Source organism: Solanum dulcamara, chromosome 5 (genome assembly GCF_947179165.1).
Source record: "Solanum dulcamara chromosome 5, daSolDulc1.2, whole genome shotgun sequence".
NCBI lineage: Eukaryota > Viridiplantae > Streptophyta > Magnoliopsida > Solanales > Solanaceae > Solanum > Solanum dulcamara.
This window is the reverse complement of record NC_077241.1, coordinates 12,318,022-12,335,193: the sequence shown is the minus strand read 5'-3', so window position 1 is coordinate 12,335,193 and position 17,172 is coordinate 12,318,022.

Below are 17,172 nucleotides of genomic sequence, written 5' to 3'. Positions count from 1 at the left end.
TTAAGCGTGGAAATTCATGGAAACTTGATAGAATTCACCCTAGGTCGCCTCTCAAAGTCCAAGAAATTGATTTTGAAGAGAAAGACCATTTCTAGACTTTATCAAGACTTAAGCCATGACTGTCCCACTCTGGTGGGACCTAGCTCGCTTTGGATGGAATAATCCTACTTTGGCGGGAAATGCGAAAATAGTGATATCAAATTTTATGATCCAAGCCACCATTTTGCAACACATGCCCTTCCAAAGATGAATGAAAATATACTCTTCATGCCAATTTTGATTTTGGGAGTTTTACTCACCCGAATATGATTCTGCGTAGCCATAATTTTTTTTTATCGTCCTGGCTATCAGCCTATCCAATAAAATTAGATATTTGACCTCCCATCATTCACATGATCACCCTAGACTTCACCTGACTCAAAATTCGTCCAAGTCTGGAGTAGGTTAATTTTTTCTATAGTTACTACCCGAAGTTTTATGGCCCGAAATCCTTCCCCATTGGCATATTCCTAGCGAAAGGGACAGGTTATTATAGTTTTGTAATATATAAATATCATCATATCCTATACAAACCTAGAGCCTTAACATGTTTCTCAAACAAATGTCTAGATATCACCTTTGTAAAAGGATCAACTATCATTTCACGAGTAGAAATGTATTGTAAATTTACTTCTCCATTTTCTACTATGAATCCAAAAAGTTATACTTGATGTCAATGTATTTGATTTTGTTGTGATACTTAGGATCCTTCGCTTACGTGATAGCCGCCTGACTATTGTAATACAAATCCTTAGAATTCTTTGAAATATTTAAATGCTCAAAAAATCTCCTAATCAAACAATGTTTTGTACTCTAGACGCATAAGCTACGAATTTATATTCCATTGTTGATAGAGCTGTGCAAGTTTTTTCTTAATCTTCCATGAAACAGCACCACCATTAAGGAAGAAAGCATAACCGGAGGTTGATTTTCTATCATTCTAGTAGCTAGCCCAATCGACATCTATGTAACCTCTTAAGAGTAAATCAGATCCACTATAGCATAGTGAATAATGTATTGTTTCCTTTAGTTATCAAAATATTCTCTTTACTGCCTTCTAATGATCTCTTCAGGGATTAGATTAATACCTGTTAATCAGACCTACGACATAATAAATGTCTGGACGAGTATACATCATAGCGTACATTAGACTCCCATTGCACTAGAATATGGAAGTCAAGACATGTCTTCCTTTTTTTCAGTCTTTGGACACATTTCAAGGCTTAAAGTTTCACCTCTTTCTATTGGAGTATCCCTAAGCTTGCAACTATTCATTCAAAAGTGTTCCAATATTTTCTTTATTTATGTTTCTTGAGATAAACTCAAAAATTTCGTGAAATAATCTCTTTGGATCTTAACACCCAATATATAGCCTACTTCACTCATATATTTTATCTCAAATGACTTTGAAAGCCATGAATTGATAGTTTTTACATACTCTAAATTATTTTTGACTAATAAAATATTATTCACGTAAAGAGAAAGAATTACAAACTTTTCATTGGATTTTTTTACATAGATGCAATGGTTTTCATCGATAATGGTGAAATTAAATGAAATCTCCTCCTTATGAAAATTTAAGTACCACTTCCTTGAAGATTGCTTTAGGCCATAAATCGATCTTTTCAATTTACAAACTTTCATTTCTTGGCTTTTAATAATGAATCCCACGTGTTGTTCCATGTAAATTTCCTCATTTAGTTCTCCATTGAGAAAAATAGTCTTTACATCCATTTGATTTAATTCTAGATCTAAACATGTAACAATAGCCAAAAGTACTTGTATCGTGGTCAAATTCACAACAAGTGAAAAAAGTTTTCTCATAATCTATTCCAGCTTCTTGAGTAACAAATTTTGCCACCAATCGTGTCTTGTGTCTTTCTATTGACCCATTTGATTTTCATTTAGTTTTGAGAATTCATTTATTCCTAATAGCTCTATGTCCCTTAGAAAGGTCAACTAGATCCCAAATTTTATTGGTTTTCATGAACTCTAATTCTTCCTCCATCTCTTTTAACCATTCATCCCTTTTAGGGTTCAATAAAGCTTCAGTTATATAATTAAGTTCATTTAATTCTGTCGGAGATACCAAGAAAACATAATCCTCAATCTCATAAGATTACTTAGGTACACTTTTTCTTGTACTCTTATGTATATGAAGTTCATATTACTCTATAGGATTTTGGGATTCGAAACTTCCACTTGGATCAGGAACCATTTCTTTGTCCATTGATCTAACAAATATGTCTAGCGATATTATCTGATCTTCTAAATTCAACATTTCATAGAGAGGCTCACTTTCATTTATTTCACCCATTTTGGGAAAATCATTTTCCAAAAATCTGATATCTCGTGATATAATTTCAAAAATATTTTCGTCCTGCAATTCATCAATGAACTCATACCCTTTGGAGCATTATGAGTATCTTATAAAGAGATTTTTTTTTTGTTTGGACGTAGTTTATCAAAGTCACCAAAACAATCTTTAATATATACAACACAACCCCAAGGTCGTAGATCATTCATATTTATTTTAGGCAAAACTCATCGGTGGCCCCCTAAAGTTGGCACCAACTTTCACTTAGACACCTAAATCAGAAGATGTTTATTTTAGACACCTCAAGTAAGGTCCCGATGTGTCATTTTGACACTTTGTGCTGACTTGGCATATTGCGTGTGCTGCACCCATTTTGAGCGCGTGAAGAGCTTTTTTTTAAAAATAAAATAAAAATTCGGGCCTTCTTTGTACACGTGTGGGGCCCATCGCATTTATTTCGAAGTACGTGCTTGAGTTAAGATGAGTCCCTGAGGAGTTTAAGAGCGTTGGAGGTGATGTGGGGTCATTGAGGACCCCTAGGACCGAGCTAAGTCCAAAAGATCCATCGTGGCTAAGTCTAGGACAAGTTCACGTAAGGGTCAATTTTCAATGACCCTATCGTTTGAAAGACGTCAATCTGGGTGTCCCACGACCTATCAAATTAAAGTACGTCGAGTCTTCTTTCCAACGCCACCAAGAACATAGATTTTGGAGTTCGGGGCCGAAAGATATGACGATCCGAAGACGAACTAGCACGACAGGGGTTTCATTTTTTGGCCTGGGTTACCACTGCTGGGGAAATGGCCCTGGCGCCGTAAGGGCGCGATGCGCCACTATCGCGCCAGGAACATGCCTCAGTAGTTTGGTCCCTGGCGCGACGCGCCACTAAAAGTGTGTAGGGTTTTTCAGGCCAAAATCCCAGAATTCAGAACAATGGGCTTGGCGCTGTAAGGGCGCGAAGCGCCACTATCGCGCCAGGAACATGCCTCAGTAGTTTGGTCCCTGGCGCGACGCGCCACTAAAAGTTGTGCAGGTTTTAGGCGTAATTGGCCTTGGCGCTGTAAGGGCGCGACGCGCCACTATCGCGTCAAGGGCATTTTAGCCTATTTTCAGAACATTTTGAGGAGGGGCAATTTGGGAACTTACCCAATTATATATATGTAACCCTTGGCCTTTTGGGAACTCATTTTGGCAGCCCCCACTCTCTCTCTAAAGAAAAGCCCTAGCTCCTCTCCCTTCTCTCTACTCTTCTTCTCCATTTCCAACAAAGGAGTCCAAGAAGCTTCAAGATTAGAGTCCTCCATTAAAAGACCCAACCTCAAGGTTTTCTTCAAGTCTTCACTAAGGTATATAAGGCTAACCAAAACATGGGTTGATTCCACCCATGTGCCCTATTCTTGTCTTGAGGTTAGATATCCATGAAAATTGAGTTTCTTGGTATGGTACATGTTTGAATGAACTTGGTCTCCATTTTACTTAATTATTTATGTGCTAATGTTGTTGAGATAAGAGGTTCCTAAAATGAGTCCTTATGTGAGTATGAGATGATGAAGGAATGAGTTGCTAAATATGTTTTATTGATCTTCTTAATTATGTAGATTTGATAAAGTATATTACTTTCTTAAAAATGTTGCCTATTATAAAAATGTCGATTTGAAGTCTTAAAGATGTGGTGAGTCATGAGGATTTTCTCAAATGGATGAGGTAATGATTGATTATATCTAGATGATGTTATACATGTGCATTTAAAGCTTCCTTGAAGATATGAATGAGATTGAGCATTGAGATTGATATTTGGTTGTGACAGAGTTGATGAGTCGACAAGGTTGTAATGAGACTTGTTGATATGAGTTGATTGAGTTGAGTTGATGGAGTTTTATGAGCATTGAGTCTTGGGAGGAGTATCGAGCACCAAATTGGGCAAGAGTATAGTCCATACTCGAACCCAATACCTGTGTTGCCAAACGTAGGGGGGATTGAACCGTTAAGTCGGATGCTTCCCCGAGAGATTTGTCCTGACATTATAGGACTTGGTTGGATTGGATCCATGAGGCTCGTCGTTCATGCCCTGGCAAGGTATGAACGGGCGTGGCAACAACGTCGTTTCGTTGTACCTTCACTGGCTCATAAGTGTTGGTTGTCGGTTAAGAGAAACTCCCAAATAAGTGTTGATAGTACTCTGAGTCAGATTGAGTTGAATTGTATATGATTGGTCCAGTCTAAATCATATCCTTGTTTAGACTTAGGACATTTGATTGAGTTGTCATCCCTTTTGAGTTGAGCTCCCGAGTTGATTTATTCTTCCTTGATGTTTGTTGTATTCGGCCATTTTACATACTCGTACATTCCATGTACTGACGCCATTTGGCCTGCATCGTTTCATGATGCAGAGACAGGTACTAGAGATCATCAATCGGCGCTCCGTTGAAGATCCACATACACTTCCAGCTAGTCGGTGAGTCCTCCTAGTTCCCAGAGGATATTGGGCCTTCTCGTACAGTTTCGTTGTTCTTCCTTTTATTTAGATTGTTGGTAGCCATGGGCTTGTCATTGGCACCTTTTTGACATGAGTAGAGGCTTCATAGACTTGAGTGTGGGAGGTCGAGCGGTCATCTTGAGGAGTCCTATTTTTATTGTCTTCTTTTGATTGTAAATGTTTGGCCTTCGGCCCTTATGATATGATAAGTATTTCTTAAATTGAGTTTTCTGCTAATAGAATGTGCTTGAATGAACGAGTGATTGTCCCAAGTGGTTCGCTTGGAGGTCAGAGATGGCCTTCGGGTGTCGGTTACGTCTAGGGTACCCTCCCGGGGCGTGACAAACATGGTATCAGAGCACAGAGTTCAAGTGTCCTAGGGAGTCTATGAAGCCGTGTCTAGTAGAGTCTTGCTTATGGGTGTGTTGTGCACCACACTTATGAGCAGGAGGCTATAGGACATTAGGAATTGTTTCGCTTCTTTCATACTCTAAATTCGTGCGATGGAGTTGAACTCTATGAAACTTCCTTTCTAATTCGTGCGTTCATATATTACAGATAATGCCTCCTAAACGTATCGCTAGCTAGAGGAATATTGATAATGCAGGGATGCCACAGTCAGAGGCACGCCCAGCAAGAGCTAGAGGCCGACCCGCGAGATATGCGGAGGCACCTCAAGTGCCATCTACTCCACCTGCACCCACACCAGAAGCTGAATTTCGAGGGGCAATTGCCATGCTCACCCAACTAATGGCCGCCCGAAATGGCAATCAGAGTTCGCCGACTCTCAGCTCTAGTTCCCAGGAACCATCTGCTGCCACTAGAATTAGAGACTTTCTGAGGATGAACCCACCGGCATTTACGGGTTCTAAGGTTGATGAAGATCCCCAGAATTTCATTGATGAAATGTGGAAGATTCTAAAAGCTACGCACGCTACAGAAATCGAGGGGGTCGAGTTGGCGTCTTATCAACTCAAAGATGTGGCAAATATTTGGTATAATCAATGGGAGTAGAGTAGAGGTGAAGATGCTGAACCTGCTAGATGGGATGAATTTGAGGGGGCTTTTCTTGACCACTTCTTTCCCCGAGAATTAAGGGAAGCGAAGGTGGAGGAATTCGTTAATCTGAAGCAGGAAGGAATGTCGGTTAAGGAGTATGGCCTAAGGTTCATCCAACTATCCCGGTATGCTCCAGAAATGATTCCTGATGTGAGGTCGAAGATGAGGAAGTTCATCTCCGGATTAGGGAGGCATGTGAAGAAGGAATGCAAGGCAGCATTGTTGATCTCGGATATGGACCTTTCCAGATTAATGGTGTATGCTCAACAGGTAGAGGAGGAAAAGAGAAAAGACAGAGAAGAGCACCTGAGCAAAAAGGCAAGGTCATCTGGGCATGAGAATGAGCAGAGGCAAAGCAAGGGCAACAGGTCCTTCTTCCAGAAGAGGCCTTCCACCTATGCCTCATCTACCGCCAGCGCACCGATGCCGCAGGACAGGTATGATCGGCAGGGATAAAGTCGCCAGAATTTCAGATCCCAGGTTTCTCAATCCCCGGCCGGTGTAAGTCAGGGTTCGAAAGGAAAGCCACCATGCGGCAAGTGTGGTAGGCTCCACTTGGGAGAATGCAGAGCAGGAAGGGTTGGTTGCTATAAATGCGGCCAAATGGGCCATCTTCTGAGGGAGTGTCCAACATGGGGGAACAGGGCCCAGTCCTCTGCCATCGTACCACCAGCTAGAGGAAATCAGAGGGGCGCTACTCTAGGTACGAGTGGAGGTACAAACCGCCTATATGCCATGAGTAGTCGCCAAGATCAGGAGAACTCTCCAAACGTCGTGACGGGTATGATTCGAGTCTCTTCCTTTGATTGTTATGTGTTGATGGATCCAGGTGCCACCTTATCTTTTGTAACTCCCTATGTGGCTAGTAAGTTCAATAAAATCCCTGAACGTCTTCTAGAGCCCTTTTGTGTGGCCACTCCTGTCGGTGATTCTGTCTTAGCTGAGAGAGTCTATAGAGATTGCACTGTGTCAATTCATCACAGGGACACCTTGGCTGACTTGGTTGAGTTAGACATGGTTGATTTCGACGTGATCCTCGGTATGGACTGGCTTTATGTCTGCTATGCCTCTATTGATTGTAGAACTCAAATTATCACTTTCCGATTCCCGAATGAGGCTGTCATAGAATGGAGGGGTAGTCCTATTGCGCCTAAGGGTAAGTTTATTTCATACCTTAGGGCCAGAAAGCTAATCTCAAAAGGGTGTATCTATCACCTTGTCCGAGTGAAAGATGACAGCATTGAGTCTCCATCCCTTGAGTCGGTTTCTATTGTCAACGAATTTCCGGATGTCTTTCCTGAAGATCTGCCTGGAGTCCCTCCTGATAGGGAGATCGACTTCGGGATTGATGTTCTTCCTGATACTCAGCCTATCTCAATTCCCCCATATAGAATGGCTCCGGCCGAGTTGAAGAAGTTGAAGGAGCAGCTAAAGGACTTGTTAAATAAGGGATTCATTAGGCCGAGTGTCTCGCCATGGGGTGCTCCGGTCCTATTTGTGCGGAAGAAGGATGGGTCCCTGAGAATGTATATCGACTACAGGCAGTTAAATAAGGTCACCGTAAAGAACAAATACCCTCTTCCCAGAATAGATGACTTATTCGACCAACTTCAAGGTGCCACTTGTTTCTCAAAGATAGACTTGAGATCCGGCTACCACCAGTTGAAGGTGAGAGAATGCGATGTTCCGAAGACTGCTTTCCGGACTCGTTATGGCCACTTTGAATTTTTGGTCATGTCTTTTGGGTTGACTAATGCTCCCGCTGCTTTTATGGATCTCATGAACCGAGTATTCAAACCGTACCTTGATATGTTTGTGATTGTATTCATAGATGATATTCTGGTTTACTCCAAGAATGAAGAGGAGCATGCCTATCATCTTAGAGTCGTTCTACAAACTTTGAGGGACCAGGTATTGTATGCTAAGTTCTCTAAATGTGAATTTTGGCTTGCGTCAGTGGCCTTCTTAGGCCACATTGTATCTGGAGATGGTATTCAGGTGGATGCTCAGAAAATAGAAGCTGTGAAAAATTGGCCTAGACCCACATCCCCAATAGAGATAAGGAGCTTTCTGGGCTTGGCCGGGTACTATCGAAGGTTTGTAGAGGGATTCTCATCCATATCATCACCATTGACTAAGCTGACCCAAAAGAAGGCTAAGTTCCAATGGTCTGATGCTTGTGAGGAGAGTTTCCAGAAATTGAAGACCAAGCTAACCACTGCTCCTATTCTAACCTTGCCCGATGGAACAGAAGGTTTTGTGATTTATTGTGATGCCTCCAGAGTTGGTTTGGGTTGTGTGTTGATGCAAAGGGGAAAGGTGATAGCCTATGCTTCAAGACAGCTTAAGCTTCATGAGAGGAATTACCCAACTCATGACCTTGAGCTGGCAGCTGTGGTGTTTGCACTTAAAATCTGGCGCCACTACCTGTATGGAGTGCATATCGATGTATTCACCGATCACAAGAGCTTGCAATACGTCTTTAGCCAGAAGGAACTCAACCTTAGGCAAAGGAGATGGCTTGAGCTACTCAAGGACTATGATATGAGCATCCTCTACCATCCAGGTAAAGCTAATGTTGTTGCTGATGCTCTTAGCAGGTTGTCCATGGGTAGCACTAGCCACGTGGAGGAAGGAAAGAGGGAATTGGCGAAGGAGGTACACAGATTAGCCCGATTGGGAGTTCATCTGGAAGAGAACAATGAAGGCAGAGTTACCATTCAGGATGGGTCTACGTCCTCACTTGTGGCAGAGGTGAAGGAGAAGCAAGACCAAGATCCCGTCCTTCTCCAATTGAAGGGAGGCGTTCACAAACAAGAGGTAATGGTTTTTACCCAAGGGGGAGATGGTGTGTTGCGGTACCAAAATAGATTGTGCATGCCGGATGTTGATGATGTTCGAGAGAGGATTATGGCCGAAGCGCATAGTTCTAGATACTCTATTCATCCGGGTTCCATAAAAATGTACCATGACTTAAGAGAGATCTACTGGTGGAGCGGGATGAAGAAGGATATTGCGGAATTCGTTTCCAAATGCCTGAATTGTCAACAAGTGAAGGTTGAGCATCAAAGGCCCTGTGGTCTAGCCCAAAACATAGAAATTCCAGAATGGAAGTGGGAGATGATCAACATGGACTTTATTACAGGCTTGCCGAAGTCCCGAAAGCACCATGATTCCATTTGGGTAATTGTGGATAGAATGACGAAATCAGCTCACTTCTTGGCGGTTAAGACTACTGACACCGCAGAAGAATATGCAAAGTTGTATATACAGGAGATTGTCAGATTGCATGGGGTCCCTTTGTCTATTATCTCAGACAAAGGAGCCCAATTCACTTCCCAATTTTGGAAATCCTTTCAGAAGGGATTAGGTTCGAGGGTGAACTTGAGTACAGCATTCCATCCCCAGACAAATGGACAAGCAGAGCGCATAATTCAGACATTGGAAGATATGCTGAGAGCGTGTGTGCTTGACTTCAAGGGAAATTGGGACGATCACTTGCCTCTTATAGAGTTTGCATATAACAATAGCTACCATGCAAGCATTCAAATGGCTCCTTATGAAGCCTTGTATGGGAGGAGGTGTAGATCGCCCATTGGGTGGTTTGAAGTTGGTGAAGCCGAGTTGATTGGACCTGACCTCGTCCATCAAGCCATGGAGAAGGTACGAGTTATCAGAGAGAGGCTAAAGACAGCCCAAAGTCGCCAAAAATCGTACACCGATGTGAGGAGGAGAGACTTAGAGTTTGAGGTGGATGATTGGGTGTATTTGAAGGTGTCACCCATGAAGGGGGTCATGAGGTTCGGAAAGAAGGGGAAACTTAGTCCTCGATACATTGGCCCGTACCGAATTTTGAGGTGGATCGGGAGTGTCGCTTATGAGCTGGACCTACCCTCAGAACTAGCTTCTATTCATCCGGTGTTCTATGTTTCAATGTTGAAAAAGTGCTTGGGCGATCCCTCGTTGGTAGTCCCTATTGAAAGCGTTGGAATTAAGGATGGCTTATCCTATGAGGAGGTCCCAATCTAAATCCTTGATCGCCAAATCCGCAAATTGAGGAACAAGGAGGTCGCCTCAGTCAAAGTCCTGTGGAGGAATCAATTTGTTGAGGAAGCCACGTGGGAAGCGGAGGAAGCCATGAAGTCTAAATACCCACATCTATTCGTGCCTACAGAGGAGAGCATTGAAGGTAATGACTACTTCCTTAACTTGAGTTCATTCGTACCTTTTTGAGTTTGATTGATATTTGATTGAGAATTTGATTGATTGAATGACTGAATTTTGATTGTGATTCGTACCCCGAGTCTATTCTTGGTTGCTCGTCATTCGAGGACGAATGATCCCAAGGGGGAGATAATGTAACACCCCTCAAAATTTTTCCTAAGATTCGGGCCTTCTTTGTACACGTGTGGGGCCCATCACATTTATTTCGAAGTATGTGCTTGAGTTAAGATGAGTCCCTGAGGAGTTTAAGAGCGTTGGAGGTGATGTGGGGTCATTGAGGACCCCTAGGACCGAGCTAAGTCCAAAAGATCCATCGTGGCTAAGTCTAGGACAAGTTCACATAAGGGTCGATTTTCAATGACCCTATCGTTTGAAAGACGTCAATCTGGGTGGCCCACGACCTATCAAATTAAAGGACGTCGAGTCTTCTTTCCAACGCCACCAAGAACGTAGATTTTGGAGTTCGGGGCCAAAAGATATGACGATCCGAAGACGAACTAGCACGACAAGGGTTTCATTTTTTGGCCTGGGTTACCACTGCTGGGGAAATGGCCCTGGCGCCGTAAGGGCGCGACGCGCCACTATCGCGCCAGGAACATGCCTCAGTAGTTTGGTCCCTGGCGCGACGCGCCACTAAAAGTGTGCAGGGTTTTTCAGGCCAAAATCCCAGAATTCAGAACAATGGGCTTGGCGCTGTAAGGGCGCGACGTGCCACTAAAAGTTGTGCAGGTTTTAGGCGTAATTGGCCTTGGCGCTGTAAGGGCGCGACGCGCCACTATCGCGCCAAGGGCATTTTAGCCTATTTTCAGAACATTTTGAGGAGGGGCAATTTGGGAACTTACCCAATTATATATATGTAACCCTTGGCCTTTTGGGAACTCATTTTGGCAGCCCCCACTCTCTCTCTAAAGAAAAGCCCTAGCTCCTCTCCCTTCTCTCTACTCTTCTTCTCCATTTCCAACAAAGGAGTCCAAGAAGCTTCAAGATTAGAGTCCTCCATTAAAAGACCCAACCTCAAGGTTTTCTTCAAGTCTTCACTAAGGTATGTAAGGCTAACCAAAACATGGGTTGAGTCCACCCATGTGCCCTATTCTTGTCTTGAGGTTAGATATCCATGAAAATTGAGTTTCTTGGTATGGTACATGTTTGAATGAACTTGGTCTCCATTTTACTTAATTATTTATGTGCTAATGTTGTTGAGCTAAGAGGTTCCTAAAATGAGTCCTTATGTGAGTATGAGATGATGAAGGAATGAGTTGCTAAATATGTTTTATTGATCTTCTTAATTATGTAGATTTGATAAAGTATATTACTTTCTTAAAAATGTTGCCTATTATAAAAATGTCGATTTGAAGTCTTGAAGATGTGGTGAGTCATGAGGATTTTCTCAAATGGATGAGGTAATGATTGATTATATCTAGATGATGTTATACATGTGCATTTAAAGCTTCCTTGAAGATATGAATGAGATTGAGCATTGAGATTGATATTTGGTTGTGACAGAGTTGATGAGTCGACAAGGTTGTAATGAGACTTGTTGATATGAGTTGATTGAGTTGAGTTGATGGAGTTTTATGAGCATTGAGTCTTGGGAGGAGTATCGAGCACCGAATTGGGCAAGAGTATAGTCCATACTCGAACCCAATACCTGTGTTGCCAAACGTAGGGGGGATTGAACCGTTAAGTCGGATGCTTCCCCGAGAGATTTGTCCTGACATTATAGGACTTGGTTGGATTGGATCCATGAGGCTCGTCGTTCATGCCCTGGCAAGGTATGAACGGGCGTGGCAACGACGTCATTTCGTTGTACCTTCACTGGCTCATAAGTGTTGGTTGTCGGTTAAGAGAAACTCCCAAATAAGTGTTGATAGTACTCTAAGTCAGATTGAGTTGAATTGTATATGATTGGTCCAGTCTAAATCATATCCTTGTTTAGACTTAGGACATTTGATTGAGTTGTCATCCCTTTTGAGTTGAGCTCCCGAGTTGATTTATTCTTCCTTGATGTTCGTTGTATTCGGCCATTTTACATACTCATACATTCCATGTACTGACGCCATTTGGCCTGCATCGTTTCATGATGCAGAGACAGGTACTAGAGATCATCAACCGGTGCTCCGTTGAAGATCCACATACACTTCCAGCTAGTCGGTGAGTCCTCCTAGTTCCCGGAGGATATTGGGCCTTCTCGTACAGTTTCGTTGTTCTTCCTTTTATTTAGATTGTTGGTAGCCATGGGCTTGTCATTGGCAGCTTTTTGACATGAGTAGAGGCTTTATAGACTGGAGTGTGGGAGGTCGAGCGGTCATCTTGAGGAGTCCTATTTTTATTGTCTTCTTTTGATTGTAAATGTTTGGCCTTCGGCCCTTATGATATGAGAAGTATTTCTTAAATTGAGTTTTCTGCTAATAGAATGTGCTTGAATGAACGAGTGATTGTCCCAAGTGGTTCGCTCGGAGGTCAGAGATGGCCTTCGGGTGCCGGTTACGTCTAGGGTACCCTCCCGGGGCGTGACACAAACCCCACCTTAAAGTCCTCTCGGTGCTTAGTCATTATCCCAATGAAACTTCATGAAAATATAGTAATTAACATCATTAGGAAAGGCTATAATAGATACCAATCCAACATTATAAAATAAACATAAGAATAGTTCATTCATCACCGTCATCATGAGTTTGTGAGGAAAACCCATCACAACCTTTATACTTCTTTAACATGATTGTGCGAGAACTACCTTATCACACAATAACTTCTTTCTTGAAGCATCATTGAAACATCGTTCATAATATTTTATGAATCATTCATAAACCTTGGTAATCCTTCATAAAGCTTTCATTGAAATCACTTGAAATTCATGATCATAGATCCTTGAAAATAATATATACCATGGGTCTTTGATATTCATCTTGAAATCATGTAATATGATGTGAATTATGCATAATTAGACTAATAACGATGAAATATATCATTATTAAGAGGACCCAATGCAAATTCATAGCTTTAATGGAAGAATTCATATCTTCCTTTGTTCTTTTTCAGGATTTACTACACATAGGAACTTCCATCAACTGATCAATGGTTACTTTTGATGATGCTGCAACAATATGGTACCAAGAGACCTATTTCAGCCACTGTTTCACCCATCTGAGTAAAACAGTACGTTCAAGGATCTCTCTCTCACCATCAAACACCAACTCATTTGGAAAGAGACGTATCTCCTTAGGTGTTAATTCCTTTCGGAGATAATCTATTACCTTTCCCTTCAAAAAAGTATTGAGAGGTTTAAATCTCCCAATCCAATATTCGAGAGGTAATAGATGTGACCTATGTGGTTTTCTTGCAGCCACTTTCAGTCTTTCCCAACCTTTCGATTGAGTAGACATCAAACGAGAACAAACTCTGAATCCGACCCCCTAAAAATTTATAAAATCGATGTTGAAATCGAATACTTGGTTGTGAGTTGACACAGACCCATATATCTCTTTTCTTAGACTCCATAAGGAGAGAATAGTTCATTTGGGTGGAAGGGGAGGCCTAGTGTCATTCCGATTACTTCATCCATAAACCTTTTTTTTATTTCAAAATAGTGAAGAATCCATCTTTTTTCTGCCTTAATTGAGACTTGTAAGAGGCTAGGCTTAGCTCCTAAAGATAGTGGTCATCGGGTCTTAGAATCCTCAAGAAAGTGTAAGCACCTGTATACAAAGATAGACAACTCTATTATCAAAGAAATAAGAAAAGGGGTGACAATTTGGCACCAGATATTCGGAGGTGTGGAAAGAGCAGCTGTGAGAAGCAGAAAAACCGCAGAGATCTATTGATTAATATGAATCTCGAGAGTGGATGGTTGATCATCGCCTCCTTGTCAAGAAATTTGAGAAGAACCTTGGGACTTCATGGGTGAAAGGGTCCGTGGATGAATTCCCACATACCTTGAATATAAAAGCCTTAATTTTGCTCTTGATTGGAAATTTGACTTAATTCCCCTTTGAATTGCTTAAGAAGGAAGAAGACTCTTGAGAGAACACTTTCGAAAGAGGATTTTGTGGTTTGTAATTTAGGGTGAGAATGAGAGGGTTAGGAGTGCCTCGGATAGTTAATAGGTTAGTACACCCTAAAACTGTCCACTTTCATTGATGAGATCTTAGGAAAAAGACCAAAACACCACTGAACTTAACTGAATTCAGTCACCTGGACGAAGGACCCACTACGGCCCATCGTGGTCGTTGTGGTGAGGGACTTGATCTTTCGGTAAGATAGGTTAGCAGGGGGTTCCTCCACGGAGTTCACCATAATCTGTGGGGGTCTGCACTGATTGTGGACACTACCCATGATGGGGACTTCTCAGGACACTTGAGGGGGTCGGACCATGGGACATCACCACGGCTCATGGTGTATCCCACGATTCGTGAACCCTCTCTTGGTCTTCCACCCCTAAGTGCCCACTTCTAAATTTAGACCACGTGATCTCTCCACGACACGAGGTCCTCTTCATGACCTGTGAAGGGCTCCGTGAAGTTCACTTGGTGTTAAAAAATTGAGATTTTTCTAAAAGACTTCCTTGAACTCTGTTTCCGACTTTTCAATTTTTGGGGACTTACAAGTTAATTGTCTGATAATGCGCTTTTCAGTACATAATTCTTTAAATTGTTTTGAAAAATATTCATGTCCTCTATTGGTTCTTAGATCCTTTATGATTTTATCTAGTTGATTTTCAACTTCATTCATATATATTTTAAAGCACTCAAGTGCTTCATATTTATGGGAAATCAAATATACATAATCAAAGCACATGAAATCATCAATAAATGTAATGAAATATGTGTGACTAGACCTATCCCTCACATTCATTGGACCACAAATATCAAAATGGATTAATTAAAGTGGAAACTCAGCTCGTTTGGCTTTTCCAAATGGTTTACATGTAACTTTTCAGTAAGATAATTTTCGCAAGTTGGCATATAAATTTTTGGAGAAAGAACCTAAAATGTCCTTCCTTTTCCAACCTGTTCATTCCATCTTTCCCTTTATGACCTAATCTTGCATGCCATGTAATAACATCAATATCATTATTACTTGAATAACATGCCATTACTTAATGATCAACATACTAGTCATAACTTGAAGGATTATAATATAAAATGATAAAACGATCATAATGAAGTCCAAAACTATATAAAACATTATCTAGAGTTATTCTAACACTATTGCAACTAAAAAACATATCAAAACCAACATCTAAAAGAATAGATACAAATACTAAATTTTGTCGAATCTCTGGAGCATATAAGACATCATGCAACATCAAAGATCGGCTACCACACAAGTCCACTTTGCATGTGCCTATTCTTTTAACTTCAAGTCTAGTATTATTTCCTATATAAATCCACCTTGATCCAGGTGAAACTTGATGAAACTTCATAAATACTTCTCGATCTCGACTCACGTGGTCGGTGGATCCTAAGTCTACAGTCCACATAGGATAAGATCAATTAGTAAAGAAGTGTTAGAAACATATGAAGCACTTAGAGATGTGTTTAAAAATGCTGCTTTTTTTTGATTTGGTACATTTACGAGCAAAATTCCCTAGAACTTTGTAATTGTAGCACTTCATTTTTCTCTTGTCTCTCTTCTTGAAAAAACGTTTACCCTTCTTGGAAATTGGTTTCTTCTATTTTTTAGAGGGTCCTTCTTCAGTCTTCTTATTCTTCCCATTTCTTTTCCAATTTTTCTTACGCTTGAATCCTGAAAACTTTGTACCACTTGACTCTACCACAAAGGCATTAGAAACAACTTTAGCAGCACCAAGCCTCTCATTTTTAAGTTTAACATGACGGGAAACATCAGAGAAAGTTTTGATATTATCATTATGCATCAAATTGACCTTTAAATGTTCTCAATAATTGGAAAGAGACTGGATCACTGCCTGAACTTGTTGATCATTTGAGAGAGCATGACCAACACTTTTGAGTTGGGCTATCATGTTTGACATTACCCTAAGATTTTGTTTGACATTTTGATCATGACGCTTCTTATAAGTCTCAAATTCGATAGTCAATTGTCAGAGGCGGGTCATAGATGTACCCCCATATGTTCCTCGCATATGTGCCCACATAGTATGAGCAGCTGGGAATTTCTAACATTCATGCATGAGGTCATCAACTACAAAACTAACTATTGTTCCACGTGCATTGGAATTAGCCTTTTTTCAAGCTTTATAAGCTTGAAGGTCTCTTTTGTGTTGTGTAGTGTTACCCTCTTATGGTTAATTCAAAACATGATTTATACATTCAAGATCATTTTTCTCTTCTAGTACATACCATATTTTATGACTCCAAATATCGTAACTTTCAGCGTTCAATTTTTCACCTTTGTTCAAGTCAACATAATACTTTTTGATGCCATGTATGTAATTAAGAGAGACAATCACACAAGTATTTTTGATCAATTATGCACGTGACATACACATTCAAGTAAATCAATTCTCATAAAGATTTTATATTTAGTGTAAAATTGAAAAGACACGTAAGCATCCAATCATCATCTACTAACTAAAATTTAATCAAAATAAGAAATAAATTTCTTAATGTGTATTTTTATACTATAAGGACTATAATCACAAGGATTTTTAATTCTAAGGCTTACATCATATTTGATAATGCAAATAGATAAAAACACATATATTTATATTAAATATAAACAAAGGTGTTCATTACAGAATATATAAAACATAACAAGAAATTGAATACTAGACTTTGTTTCTATGGGATCACGCTGGCCATCTAGCTTCAAGAGCCTATGAGAATGTCCAAAGTAGTTCATTAGGACCAAAATCGTGATAGATGTCTGCTAGTTCATTCTTTCAATAATCTGGTAATGAACTATACAAAATACCTAACCCAACCAATCTTCAACATAGATATAACAGTCATAAATTTCATTAGTTCTAATCCAAAATAAAAAATTTGATAATTGGTCAAATGAGTCCATGTTAATGTTTTTGAACTCTTCATAAAGCCTTCGTCCTTCTCTTCTACATGCCCTTTTATCTCTGTTC